Source organism: Lissotriton vulgaris, unplaced genomic scaffold (assembly GCF_964263255.1).
Source record: "Lissotriton vulgaris unplaced genomic scaffold, aLisVul1.2 SCAFFOLD_1139, whole genome shotgun sequence".
Lineage (NCBI taxonomy): Eukaryota > Metazoa > Chordata > Amphibia > Caudata > Salamandridae > Lissotriton > Lissotriton vulgaris.
In genome coordinates this window covers 46393-60071 of record NW_028241234.1, presented here as the reverse complement: position 1 = coordinate 60071, position 13679 = coordinate 46393, and the positions used below count along the sequence as shown (strand labels likewise).

The window sequence follows — 13679 nt, the reverse complement described above, 5'->3', positions numbered from 1 at the left end:
AGAATTGCACATACATTGCAAGGGAATAATGTACAACTAGAACTTCCCACACCCCAAGTGGAAAGGAAAAAAACTTTTTTCTGAGGAAGGCTGGAGAACGTCAGCTCCTGATTGACAGGAACAGGATTATTCATGTACATTTGATGAATTTTAGGCAATACATTGCACATAAATGGTTGCTGATTATAAATAACCTTGTGGTTAGTCTAATTCCACTTCATCTTTCTAAATATGTACATTCATTTGCCCTTTTCACCCTTGATAATGAAATGTTTTGATAAAGTATGCTGATAGGGGTTTCGTTAGGGGTTTTGTTGTTTACTAATTCTAAATGTTTGCAACAACGTTTTTATGATGTTTGTCTAATGAAAATTATAAATGAACATTTTATTGGCTGGCTTGCGTGAACAGTCAACTGAGAATATAATTTTAATTTTAATGGCGTTAGGCCAGTCATAAGCTTTTGAGCATGGATTAAAAAAACTAACTAAACGTGTTTTTACAAAGAATTCCACATTCAACTGCTTGTTTAACTGTATAACAGTTGTGCTAAAAACAGCTAAACATTAAGTCGGCAATTTTGCCAAGAGGAGCTCTTTCTCAAGCACACACAGACTGGGACATGCCCTCTACGAGATCTTGTTTTGATTTAGTTTGATTTATTGTAGCCTCAGAAGCAACTTTGCAAATAGTATTGCTTTCTCTTTAAGACACAGCCTGGAGCATGCTCTAAAGGATTTTGTTCTGATAGTTTTAATCATCATAGTCCCTCCTGGGTAATTATGGGGGTTGCTTTGCAACATGCCTTGCACAGCAGCACTATAGAGAATCGAAGTCATATAGGAATGCGTTGGAGTGTCTGTCACTTCCCCACCCAGTAGGCCTATAACACAACAGTAGGAAGTTGCATGATGTGTCACTGCAGTGGATTGATAGACAAGGAGAATACTTGTCATTTCGATTTGGCTGCTTTAATCATTAGAAGCTGGTATGGAGCATATACAACTTTCTCTAGCCTATTTTACCTGCAGCAGTGTAGCCAGATGTGGACTAAGTCCTCAGCATCTCCTGAGTCACAGTCACATTTGTCACACTGGACATTGCCTCACTACCTGTGTTGTGTTGTACATATGTGTCTTGAAAGCTGGCTCAGCCAAAGAATAACTATAGCCTCCTCCCTGGATGGTCTACCACATCCAGAAGCGTTTGAATGACTTCCTGGTAATCAATGATTTCTCTCAAGTGTCCCTTCAGGTGCAAAATGCATTCCTACCATCCTGTCATTCTGTCAATTATCTTTTGTCAGTATGTATGAAGCTATTCCTTTTCTGATGGTAATTAGCTACTAAAACCTACCCTCAGTATTAGTCAACATAGAATTTAGCTGGGGTGGAATTTCTTTTGGTGGTATAGTTTAGAATCATATTACTCCTAAGCATGGGCGAATTTTGCGAATCTCGCGTTCGCGAATTTTGCGGATTTGCGAACTCGCAATCCGCAAAATCCGCGAATTCTCGCGAATTTGCGGATTTTTTTTTTGTGCTCGCGCGGGTTTCTGCCAGTTCGCGAGGGTTTTGTACAATTTCGCAAAACGCGAACTTACCTGTCGGGTCGCAAGTTTCGCGAACTTGTTGTTTCTACGTGTCCAGCCTGTTTGGGACACTCTTCTTCATCACTGCCACTCTCTGTCACCACTGCCACTCTCTGACTACTCATGCCACCCTCTGGCCCACCCATGCCACCCTCTGTTTCATCACAGCACCCTCTGGTTGTCCAGTCAGTGTACATTATTGTGGCAACGCAAGCACACCTTCCCTGCCTCAAGTGACCTGAATTAATTTGGGGCTGATTAATGTGTCACAGAATATTTTTTTAGCTGGCACCTGCTTCCTTAGTGCTTCCTGATTAGTGATCTTTTGCACTTGCTAAGTGCTTTCATTGTTGCAAAATTAGTTACAACACCTGCCCTGCCCCAACTGACAATAATGAATTAGGGGCTGATTAATGGATTTGAACTTCCAGCCTGGCTCCTGCTTGTCTCCCTTAGCTGTAATTCAGGACCTTTGTGGCATATGTGTAACTATTCTGAGGTTCAGAGCAGGGTCACATAATAGTTGCAACTGGCAACTGAACTCTGGAGGGGCCCCTCAGGAAGCACTACAGGAAATGGCTACTAATGATGAGCCTGAACTTTTGAACCTGGTAAGTAGTTTCCGTTTTGCTAAGATTGTATTTCTGCAATTTTGCGCTTATTCGCGGGGCGCGAAGTTGTACTGGGAAGCCGCGAACTCACGCGAACAGTGCGAGCAAGCCATAAAATCCGCTGCTCGCGGATTTGCGGATTTTGCGGGAGATTCCCGAATCTCGCGGATTGCGAATTTACCGAAAATCCGCAAAATCCGCGAGCGAAACGGATTTTCCGCCCATGCTTAATTACTCCCCACCAAATTGATCCTTCTCAATGCAGTGTCAAACTTCAAAATGGAAGAGGGAAATGCTCGATGTAGCTGTACCAGTTTTCAGCGAAGCTTCTATGAGTCTGTTTCAGACGTATTACTGCTCTTGCATTTCCCAGACTGACAATACCATTTCAGAAAGCTGACATATCTCACCCACCCATTCTTCTAACAATACATCTTGTTTTCCAAAGGCTGGAAAATATCTGCCCTTCTTCCTTCTGCAATCTAGAGCATGGTTGATTGAGGTGGGAATTTTCCAGTTTTTTTTCTCCAAGATGAGCAATCTCCCATCTGACTTCTCTCTAATTGTTCACATGAGATTTGCCCTCAAAACTGTTTATATAGTAAGGCCTATGAAGAACTTACTCTTCCATATATTTCCTATTGTGCCACAATGCAAGCATTGTCCCGCTTACTTATTGTCAACCACCGCTGAAATTAAACAATGTGCTACTCTATAATAACCTTCAACAAAATGTGCGTGATGAAGGACTGGGTAGTTGACAGAAGCCCCTTTGAACCAGGGCATCCAAGAATTGCTCTTGTCATTAATGTACCCAGGAATAAAAGTTAAGAAAAAGGGTGAATCCCCCTTCCAGAGTTTTAATGTTTTATTTTTTTGTATATAGCGCGCACTGGACCCGAAGGTATCAGAGCGCTTTACACGAGCACCAGTTGCCTTGTTTGTTAGGCGTGCGGAGATTAAGTGATTTGCCCGGAATCAAAGGATGTTGAGCTGTCCCTGTCGAGACTCGAACAGGGTTCCCCTGATTTGAGATCGACTGCTCTAGTCGTTAGGCCACATCCTCTCCCTTCAAGTCTTGATCAGTTTCAGAGTTGAGTGCCGACCTTAGTGGCCCTCACTTCATTGCTCTCTGGAGGCTTCCTTTCCCCACAGGTCATTTAGAATTGAAGGTAAATGGACATCTACTTTTTTTTTTGATCTCTGGAGTGTTAACCAACAATTGGAATGATGCTTAAAAAACGAAACTATTTTCAGCTTATAAAGTCTTAATAGTTTGTTGGAAGGGGCAAACCCACAGAACAGAGAATTAAGATTGACTGCCATTTTGGAAACATCAAAAAGGGGCGTGGAGACACTGAAGACATCTATGGTGGTTACACCCTATTGACATTGATTAACTGTGAGTGGTCATTATTGCTCACAACCGCTTCGGACCATTGAGGTTATTAATACCTAGATCCTGTAATGTAATGATGATACTTGTAAAGCGCACTGTTACCCCATCTCGGGGTGTCCTGGCGCTGAAGACCGCTAGGGAACCCGTCCTGGCTTTTTCCTGTGAGATGGTCTCACAGGGATCCTTTATCGTCAGTAGCATTGGGAGACATTAAACTTTATTATTGCCCTCAGACATTAAAGCTCAGTAATGCTGGGGCCACTGATGCTTCTTAATACTATCTCAAATGGCACTCATTACTTGTAGCCACTAATGCATAGTACTGAATTAGGCTATTCATAAAATGGCTGGAACTATTGACCCTCACTGCTAACTGGAGAAACGGATATTCATGGCTGTGGTCCATATAAATGTTTCTTACTGGCAGGTCACGTCCATAGTCTGTAATATAGCCTTATAGCCCACTGTAGAGGGCTATACCGGCTATTAAAGGCCCTCTCCAGCGTTAGAGGGCCGAGCCAAAGTCAAGGACCTTTAACAAGGGAGAGGGACTTTAATAGCCGGTATAGCCCAGCTACGAAGGGCTATAAGGCTATTAGAACATTCTGCCACTAGAGGGCAGAATGTTCTAACAAAAAAGAACAACACCTTATGGGAGCGTGAGGGGATTGGAATCCCCTCAGGCTCCCTGAAGCCTTTGTTCACACCCAGAACTGTGAACAAAGAAACATAGGAATGTTGGAGCTCCAGGCTTATACCAGCCATTGTTTTCAATGGAGCTCCCAACATTCAAATGTTCTAATTATTATTCATGCATGCAGACATTATGAATTACTCATAATGGCATATTCAGTTGATACAAAAAAGCAACAGAATTGACTGGAAAATCTTTGGTAAAAGTTTAAGTAGGTTTGACAGATGTCTACTAGTAAAAAAACTTTAAAAAGTTGGAAAGTTGACCTTAACTCTCACTACTACCATTATATCTGAAAGTTGGCAAGCACAAGACAATATAAATCTGAGGGGGCATTTAGGTTTTGCCAGCTGGCCTGCAGACTTAACAGGTCAGTGAAAAGTGTGACCTTTGTCACCTAATGAAGGATTTCTTGCTACATTTAGAAATCTGTGCCGGCATAGAGGGGTTCTCAGGCATGGCAATATATGGAGGACCACAATAATCAGGACAAATGCCCTAATGTATGACAGACGGTGACTCTGTGGGTGATGAATCACAGCCTTTGATTGGCAGTGACTCCACCTGGAGTCAATCAGTGGCTCCCTTACAGTAAAGTGGGTTGGGGAGCAGCGAGTGTGGTATACTGCAAGAATTACTGATTTACTTCTTCTGAATGTGTAGTTACGCGTGTAACACTTTCAGTGATTGATGCATGGAGTTGGTGTAGTCACAAATTAATCAAGTTGGTAACTATATAATTGGATGTCTGTCCTGGGTACAAATGTTATTTACTAAAAATATGTAATATTGGGAAAAAGATCCATATGTGAAATCTCATTCTTTGTTTTAATTACTTTTTGTGTATGTCAGTATGTATGCATTTTGGGTGTTGCACGTCGGTGTTCCACGTTTTAGTCACTAGTGTCATTCTAATTATTTGTGAAGATTGGTCATGATACTTTACTGATGAAATAATGTTTAAGAAAATTTAGATGGCATGGCGGGGTTCTGGATGAAAAAGAAGATCGGCTGCTGAACCAGAAGAACATTCAATCACTGCTAAGTTTGGTAAAAGTAAAATAATGGTATCACAATTCAACAGCACAGTCAATGTGGGACGACCCCCTTTGAAGAAGTACACGTTAATACAAAACTGAGTATAGGTAAGGTACAGTCAACAATAGTAACCTCTTATGTCTCTAGTGTTAACTGGTAGGCGGACCAACTACTGGTGCCGGAAGTTAAGCCTCTGCTTGTTTTCATTAGATTTGCAGTGGATTATGTGTAGAAAATAGCCGTCCAGGCCAGTGCTTGATTTGAGCCGGTGGTTGCTGGCACTCAGCACCAGCACCCTATTGGTTTCCTGAGCTTGGCACCAGCAATATATTGTGATTAGTACACTTATGAAATTCTTCCACATGGTGGCGCTGCTCATCTAATTTAGAGATAAGCAAAACAACGGTTGTGAAAAAAATACTAATACCTGCCTGCCCAGCCATTCCTTTTGCTTTGGGGACCTGAAAGGCGAGAGGGATAGTTAGTAGTTGTTTTGGTACCGTCATGGGCAGCGATGAAGAAGCAATGGGTGGTGCAAGATGCAGTGGCCACTAGTCAGGATCATTGCACTTATTGTTTTACAAATTAAAAACTGGTCCAGGCCGATTTGAACATCATATATCTCCAAAAACGTCCTATGAAAGTTTGCATGGAATGACACATTGCAAGGCAAAGAGCCGGGCCTTGAACCAGACAGTGAACAAGGGTAGACCTGTGCCCCTACCAGCAGCTGGCAGTTATCAAATGTGGCTAAGAAGTGCTGAATTACAAAGGAGACACCATGTCAGAAGACGGTCACTGCATCCTTGTTTCTGGCACATCCATTGGTGATTTTAAAGGTATCCATATTGAGGACCATGCTTGTTTCCAATAGAGTTGAGCAAAACACTTCTACTCAATAAATGTTTCAACTAAATCTTGTAAAATTCGTTAGAAATATTGTGCTGGCCGCGCTTCTTTTTTGCTCGGCTGTAAAAAGATACCCACCAAAAGCCCTAAAGCAAAGGTCTACAATCTGTGGGACGCGTCCCCTAGGGGGGCTGTGGAGTCCTGGGAAGGGCGTTGCATATTTCCTAGCCTGTGATCCAAAACATTTGCTTTCATTTTGAGAAAAAGATAGCTATTGATCTGTAAAATGCTTCAGCTGAGTCTCCTGTGCTGTGAAATCGTTGGTGCCAGGGTGCCTGGTCGCTTCAAAGAAATGCAAATGTGCACTATTAGTTAATGTGGAAGTATAAAGGGTGCTTGGGATTGGGTGAATCACTCCAAGCTTTGTGATGACAAAGATTTTTTTTTGAGTGGCAGTACAACTAGTTAACAACTGTGCTGTGAAGTGCTTGCTTTTATTCTTAACTGTATTTACACAGCCCTTAGTTCCCCTAAGAAGGTGTTGAAGGGACAGTTATGTAAAAACAAAATTGCATTACATAGACCCTACTGAAATCTACATTTTGGAAGGCCCATTTTATTGTAAAACCTTTTATACATTTTTTATATGTCTAACTTATACTAATGGGTAATGCAATGTAGGTATAAAATAATGACTTACATATTCACAGGACTTTTTATCACTAGCACTAAAAAGTCCCTATTCTCCACTGCCCCAACCAAGATTTAATTCTGTGGCTCTCTGGTTACACACAGACCTCTGTAGTGCATTAACTAATAGAGTTTTCTTAATGTACTACAGGGCATTTCCCACTGAGTAACAACTTTACAAAATGTATTTTTCATTTACGCTGCCCATTATTTTATATTAGGTACACAATGGTGAAAGACCTAAAAAACGTACAGAATATTTTGGGGCTTATATATGAGAGGTCTTGCGCTGCCAGAGCTCCACTTTTTTGACGCTCCAGCGGTGCAAGCTTCTCAAGCATACCTATGAGGCGGTGCAAAGTTACCCTGCATGGCTTTACATGGACTCATACGTATGAAGTAAGACAAAGCACCAAAAGTTACTGCGTTGTCGTACTCTGCGTGAAGGATGTGTTCCATGGGCGTTGCGTGAAGGTTCCATGCATTACCTGGGATTTTGATGTTGCCCCATATTTACAATATCATGTAAACGTGGGGCAGCACCAAAAATATGCATTTCCCCAGCAGGGGCGTTATGAGGAGAAATGTTTTCATTTCTCCTGGTCTTTGTCTCTTTCCACGGGACCTGCATTCTGCTACTCACATAGAAAGAGGATAATGCCTCTCAGGATTGTTTTTGTGAAGAAAGGTGCCACTTCCTGCACAAAAACATTCCTGCCTATGTTGGTGCTAGGCAGCAATTTCTGTGTCAATGAAAGGGGAAAGAACAGGAATGCACCGTATTTCATAAATATGGTGCATTCCTGCCCTTTCACATTGGTGAAGGGCGGTGCTGCAAGAAGAATGGTGGTGCTGCCCTGCGCCAATTCCTTATAAATAAGGCCCTTTGTTTTTAGCTACACCTTTAACCATGACCCCACGCTCACTGACCTTTGGTTTGCTACACACTGTTAATATTATTTAGCTCAGAGCAAAAATGATTTGCTGTGGGAATTGAGGGCGTTTATGGTTGTCGATTAGGGTGAAATCTTTGTCAGGAGGGGGTCCTTACACCTAAGAAAATTTGACAAGGGGGTTTTGGCATCAAAAAGTTTGAAGACCTCTGCCCTAAAGGCATAACTCCCATCTACCAAAATCGTATCGAGCACAGCAAACATTACCCTGCTTTGATGCAACGGAGCTGGGCCTGACTCCGAATAGGAAAGTCAAGGGCAGTTCTCCTAACATTGACAGAAAACGTCTGTAGGAAACCTTTTTGCCCAAACTTGAATCACTGAGGTACAAATGTTCTAAAAGACTGGTTGCAAAAAGTGGCAGCAAATTGCACACCAACGTTTTGTGACTAGTCTGTAATTTTGCAATGTAATCTATGGATTTATAGGCCGCATTTCAACAATTCTGGTCACAGAGGTCAAAGAATGAGCTTTCTAATAATTGTTAATTTGGCAGATCAATATTTGCGACCCATGTGATTTGCTACAAACACTAGGATGGTGGCCTGCAAGGAATAGCAGATCATCCATGTGTTTGTTTTCCCAAAGAGGAAACTTTTTTTTACCTCTACTCATAACTCTACTCCTCTGTAAATCCTAAAATCACAGTATTTTCTTTTTTAAAACAGCCTACCTAGTAATGTACTGTATAGTAAAAGTACAAACACTTACCTGTGCGTTACTTAGCTGCATAGTAAAGACTGTGAGGTAAAGGTCCTTCTTGGTAAAGGCTGTTATGACTCTGCAGAACAGATTGGGACCCCTCCATAAACACTCTCCTTCCTACATCCTAGACCCCCTAAATGTTTTGAGAGCAATGTTATTTGTTTTATGCCCTTCAGTATCTTTGGCGGGGACCTTTGCACTGTTTGCCAAAACCCTATACTTTAGCTTTTTCCCGGGGCTGCGTATGTCCTGTATACCCTGTCACTTCGGAGACATTTTTTTTAATTACAGGAGGCTTAGAGCCTGCCTGCACATTCCTTACCACTCCATCATCACTCTCCAGCGCATTTTCTGTCACTTCAAAACATTTTGTTTATTTACAGGGGGCCTCGAGCCCTCCCATTGCTTAGCATTGGTTGACTTCATCATCACTCTAATTTCCTTTCTTCTCTTTTGTCAACAAATGCCGTCTTCACTTCCTGTTTGTGTGTTTTTATGTACCATGGAACATGGCCCAAGTGCTGCTTCCCTTGCCCAGTGTCGTTTAAATGCTTGCTGCTTTCAGAGGTACTTTTTTCCCTTTTACTTGTACACCCTTCCTTCTTCCCTCCACCCACATGTTTGCTTGCCCCGCTCTCCACCCCTATCCTGCACTATTGCTTGTATGACTTGCCCGTACCCCATGCCCTGTTGTAGCTTGCCTTTTCAGTCCCCCACCCATTTCCCACTCCTGTTTGGTGGTTTGCCCCCTCCAGTCCCACCAGAAAATAAATTACCCAAAAGTCAAGCCAAAGGGGTTCAAGACACTACAAAAATGCAGATGGCGCTGTGCTTCCTACTCTGCATACCCGTTTTGGAAATGTCTTCATGCAGGGCCAACACAGTGAACTTCAGCTTGAAGGGAAGATAATTAAACAAGTAAATGTTTTCCTTCAGTGCCTTTTATGTTCGACACGCCACTGAAATCTCCGAATCTCTCCTTAGTGAATCAATTGGCATTGCGTTCCTCACGGAAACCTGGCTCAATGACCACTCAACGAGCATGCTTGATCTACCCCCCTCCCCCGGATACTCAGTCCTCAGAAAAGACAGACCTGACAGAGTAGGGGGGAGGCCTGGCCATAATTTTCACAAACGAACTTCAGCGCTCCCTTGTTAACAACTCTGGCCACTCCACTTTTGAATACCTTGAAGCTGAACTTAAAGTTCAACATACCCACCCTATTCATTTACATACTATCCACCACCCTCCTGGTGATCCACACCCCTTTATTGATGAACATTCTGACTTGATGACACAATCCTCAATATCCAACTCAAAAAATCTCTTCCTTGGAGACCTCAACCTCCACTTGAATGACACCAATGATCCCACTACCACCCTCTTCACCAACCTTCTCGAGATTAATGACCTCAAACAAATATGTCACTCCCCCACCCACACCAAAGGAGCCATCCTGGATTCCACCATTACCAACAATGACTTCCCCTTCCTTCCCAACATCATCCCCATTGAATGGTCCAATCACCACCTCATATTGTTCTCCATTACAATCACGCCCCTTCCCTCCCCACAAAACAAATTAAACCTGTGAAATGGACCAGAAATCTAAAATGTATCCCTCCTGATGTGCTTGAGTCCACACTCCAAGCTCAACTGATCCTCACTCCTCTCTCACAATGAGTTTACTTATCAAGTTAATAAAGCTGTCACTGATGTCCTAGACCAATTGGCCCCTGCTCAACTTAAAACTCTAAGAACCATCCCTTCCATATGATGGTTTAGGCTAGAACTTAACAACGAGAGAAGCTCATTAACACTGATGGAAAGAACCTGGAGACAGCATCCCTCCCACTCAAACCTGACACTCCTCAGATCAGCTAGATACACAAAAAAATTCACGAAAGACATACTTTATCTGTACACAACTTGATCGGGCCAAAAACAGACCTATAGAACTGTTCAACATTATCCGTCACCAAACCTCCTCATCTCCGCCTAATCGCAACGGCCTCAACCTCTAGCTGTGAAGAAATTGCCCTCTTCCTCTCTGAAAAAAATCACCAAAATAGATCAATCCTTCCTCTCAATGCACATCCGTACCAAGCCCCTACTTACTCCTGACATCACCTCTGAATCACACACCACACTCCTGTCACCCCCTGGTCTCCCCTCATACTCACTGCTTCCTCACCTTACCCTAACCCCTCCTCACACATTCCTTCTCCTATTACCACCATTAACTACCCCCTACACATTCCCACCACAACTCCTCTCGTACCGAACCACCAAAACTTACAATCCAAAAACAATGCCGCCTTGCAAAATGTCCTCCCTGTAACTGAGCGTGAAGTCTACAGCATCATTGCTCAACTAAAATCATCCTCCCATACCAAAGACCCCCTCCCTTCTAACCTTGTCCAAGACCTAAAGCATCACATTGCCCCATCCTGGACCATAATCATCAACACCTCCCTTGCTACTGGAAATGTCCCTAGCTCCTTTCAACTTGGTCAAATCTCCCCCATTATTAAAAACACTAATGCTGATCCTAATGACTTAAACTATCTCCACCCCATCACTAACCTCCCCCTTCTTTCTAAAGCCCTTGAAAAATATGTATTGCGACAATTAGACAAACACATCGAAAAATTCAACCTTCTGGACTCCTTGCAATCAGGCTTCAGAAAAGGCTGCAGCACTGAAGCTGCCATACTAAACATTGTTGACAACATCCACCACTCCCTTGATAATGGTGAGACATATCTACTTATCCTCCTTGATATCTCCGCAGCTTTTGACACTGTTAACCACTTTGCCCCACTTAATGTGCTCAAAGATCGTTTTGGCCTCAATGGTACTACCCACAAATGGTTTGTCTCCTATCTTCATCATCGGATCCAGCAAATTAAAATTCAACACTGTCTATATAACCCCACTCTGTTATCCCTAGGAGTCCCGCAGGGACCTATTCTCTCACCCTTTCTCCTTAACCTCTTCATGAAACCCCTCACCTCATTCTAAAACAAGCTGGAATCAACTACCACCTTTATGCCGATGATATCCAGCTCTTCTATAAGATCAAAACCCACGCTGACATCATACACCTTAATACAGCAGTCTTCAAACTGTGGGGCGCGCCCCCCTGGGGGGCGTGGATGTGTTGCCAGGGGGGCGCAAATAGGTCTGCAAATAAATGTAAATGTAGATAGCCTGGAAGCGCGAAAGACGCCCTTCAATGCTGTCTTCATTTACATGCAGCAGTTAAATGCCACAAAAAGAGAAACACCTGTACTACTAAGTGGCCCTGGGGAGGCCAGCGAGTGTGAAGTTGGGGTCAAAGAGCAGGCTAAAGAGAAGAAAAAAGATTGCATTCCGTTGTTTTCTGTTCACCTTGGAATAACTGCTTATAAAAAACACGCACACCATTCGAGGACAAATCATCAATTAACTGTCCATTAGGTGTAGAGGTCAGCAGGCAACAACATAAAGCTGACAGGGAATGGAAGGTCTGCAATGAAACTAAAACCCAATCCTGTTTAAACTGTGGAAGTGCTTAGCAACTCGGTTAGGTGAGGTGGGTTATATAAACAGTGAGTTTCCATCCAAACTACCAGTGGTCATTGAAAGACTGTTTTCTTTATGGTGAATAACAAGACCTTACAGTTCATGTCTGTCACAATGACAGAAGTGTATTGGGATCATAAGGATGAAGATGGCTTCTTATACATGACCCATGCATCACAGGAGATGTTTGTCTGCAATCTGACCAATAACTAGCAGAAACAGACAGACTGCTACGCACTAATACGGACTGCTTAACATTAAAGCAGGTTTTATCCAGAGGAAATGCTTTTTTATAGCCATTGTGCACCTTTGAGGATTGTGAATAGTTGATATCAAACGAAAATGCATGTATGCTTTTGAAGCTGCTACTGCAAAGGACTTTGAATAAAGTCTTTAAGAACGACTTGTTGGGAGGCTAAACAAACAAGAATTTTTCTTTTTTGTGAAAAATAAACTTTGCACGAGTACAACCTCACAGGACATACTGCTGCATTTTTGTATTTTGGAGCTGGTGAGGATAAAGTGCGTTCAATGTTTCAGTTTTGTTTTCAAGTGGGGAGATTGCAGGCAGGAGAGTGGTAAATGAATGGCATTTGTCATCTAGCATGCTTGTTGGGGCACTGACAGACATGATGGTCACTTGTCCTGCACACAATTACTGCACCACAGTGACCATTCTAAAAGGACTTATACAGTTAGAGACATCTGGTTTTTTTTTTTTTTTTTCCAAAACCTTTATTGCACTTTGCATAGTACACAGCGGAACGCCTACAACCTTGCGGGCCGGCCGCTATCAAGGATCAGTGCATAGCGTGTTTCCAGTAAAACAAGTAGCGAGGTTAGAAAGACATTAAGGTCGTGACAAAACATACTGGAGCAGTAAAAGTGCATGTTGATCAAATGTTTAATGCAGGAATTGAGGTTTTGATGGTTTTTTTTTTTTTCATTTTTTGGAAAACAACAAACACAAAACACTAACAAGTAGGAATGGTCATTTGGTCTGGTATGAATCAGTGCAACATAGATTACAATCGTCCCTCGGGAACATGAAGATTCGGGGTCCCCGGTCAGTACCTGCGTGTCTCCGGGTCCCAAGAACCGCCCTCCCCCCTCACAGATCCACAGTGAAGGTGCCCACAAGCTGCCTCCCACCACAAGTAGGGTCGCCATCTCACTCCTGCAACCCGTCTAAGTTACCCTCCTTCACCCTCGTCCTCAGAATCTTCCAGGTCCTCCTCCCGCAAGGGCTCACAAATGTCCCCTCTATATTCGTTCCACTTCAGCCATATTTTATTCCATTTCACCGGGCAGGCTCGGTTGGAGTAGACTGCCCGTTCGGTCAACATCACACGATCCATGTTAAGGCACCATTGGGATTTAGTTGGGAGATCCGCTGCCCCCCAGCGTTGCGCTATGTCCCGTTTTGCCACCATTATCCCCGCCGTGACCCAAAGCTGCTCATAACGGGACAGGTCGGTGGGTTCCCAAATGTTCAGTAAGCACCTGAGAGACATCTAGTTTGTCATAGAAACTACGACTTACTATCTGCAAGACGAAGTTACATTTTTGCAAAATGCAATA

At 43.0% G+C, this 13679-nt stretch overlaps 1 pseudogene; it reads left to right on the top strand.

The window, feature by feature from the left end:
* Window positions 1-12033: 12033 nt before the first annotated feature.
* On the top strand, window positions 12034-12353 carry LOC147672007 (microtubule-associated protein 1 light chain 3 gamma pseudogene; annotated as a pseudogene).
* Window positions 12354-13679: the final 1326 nt, after the last annotated feature.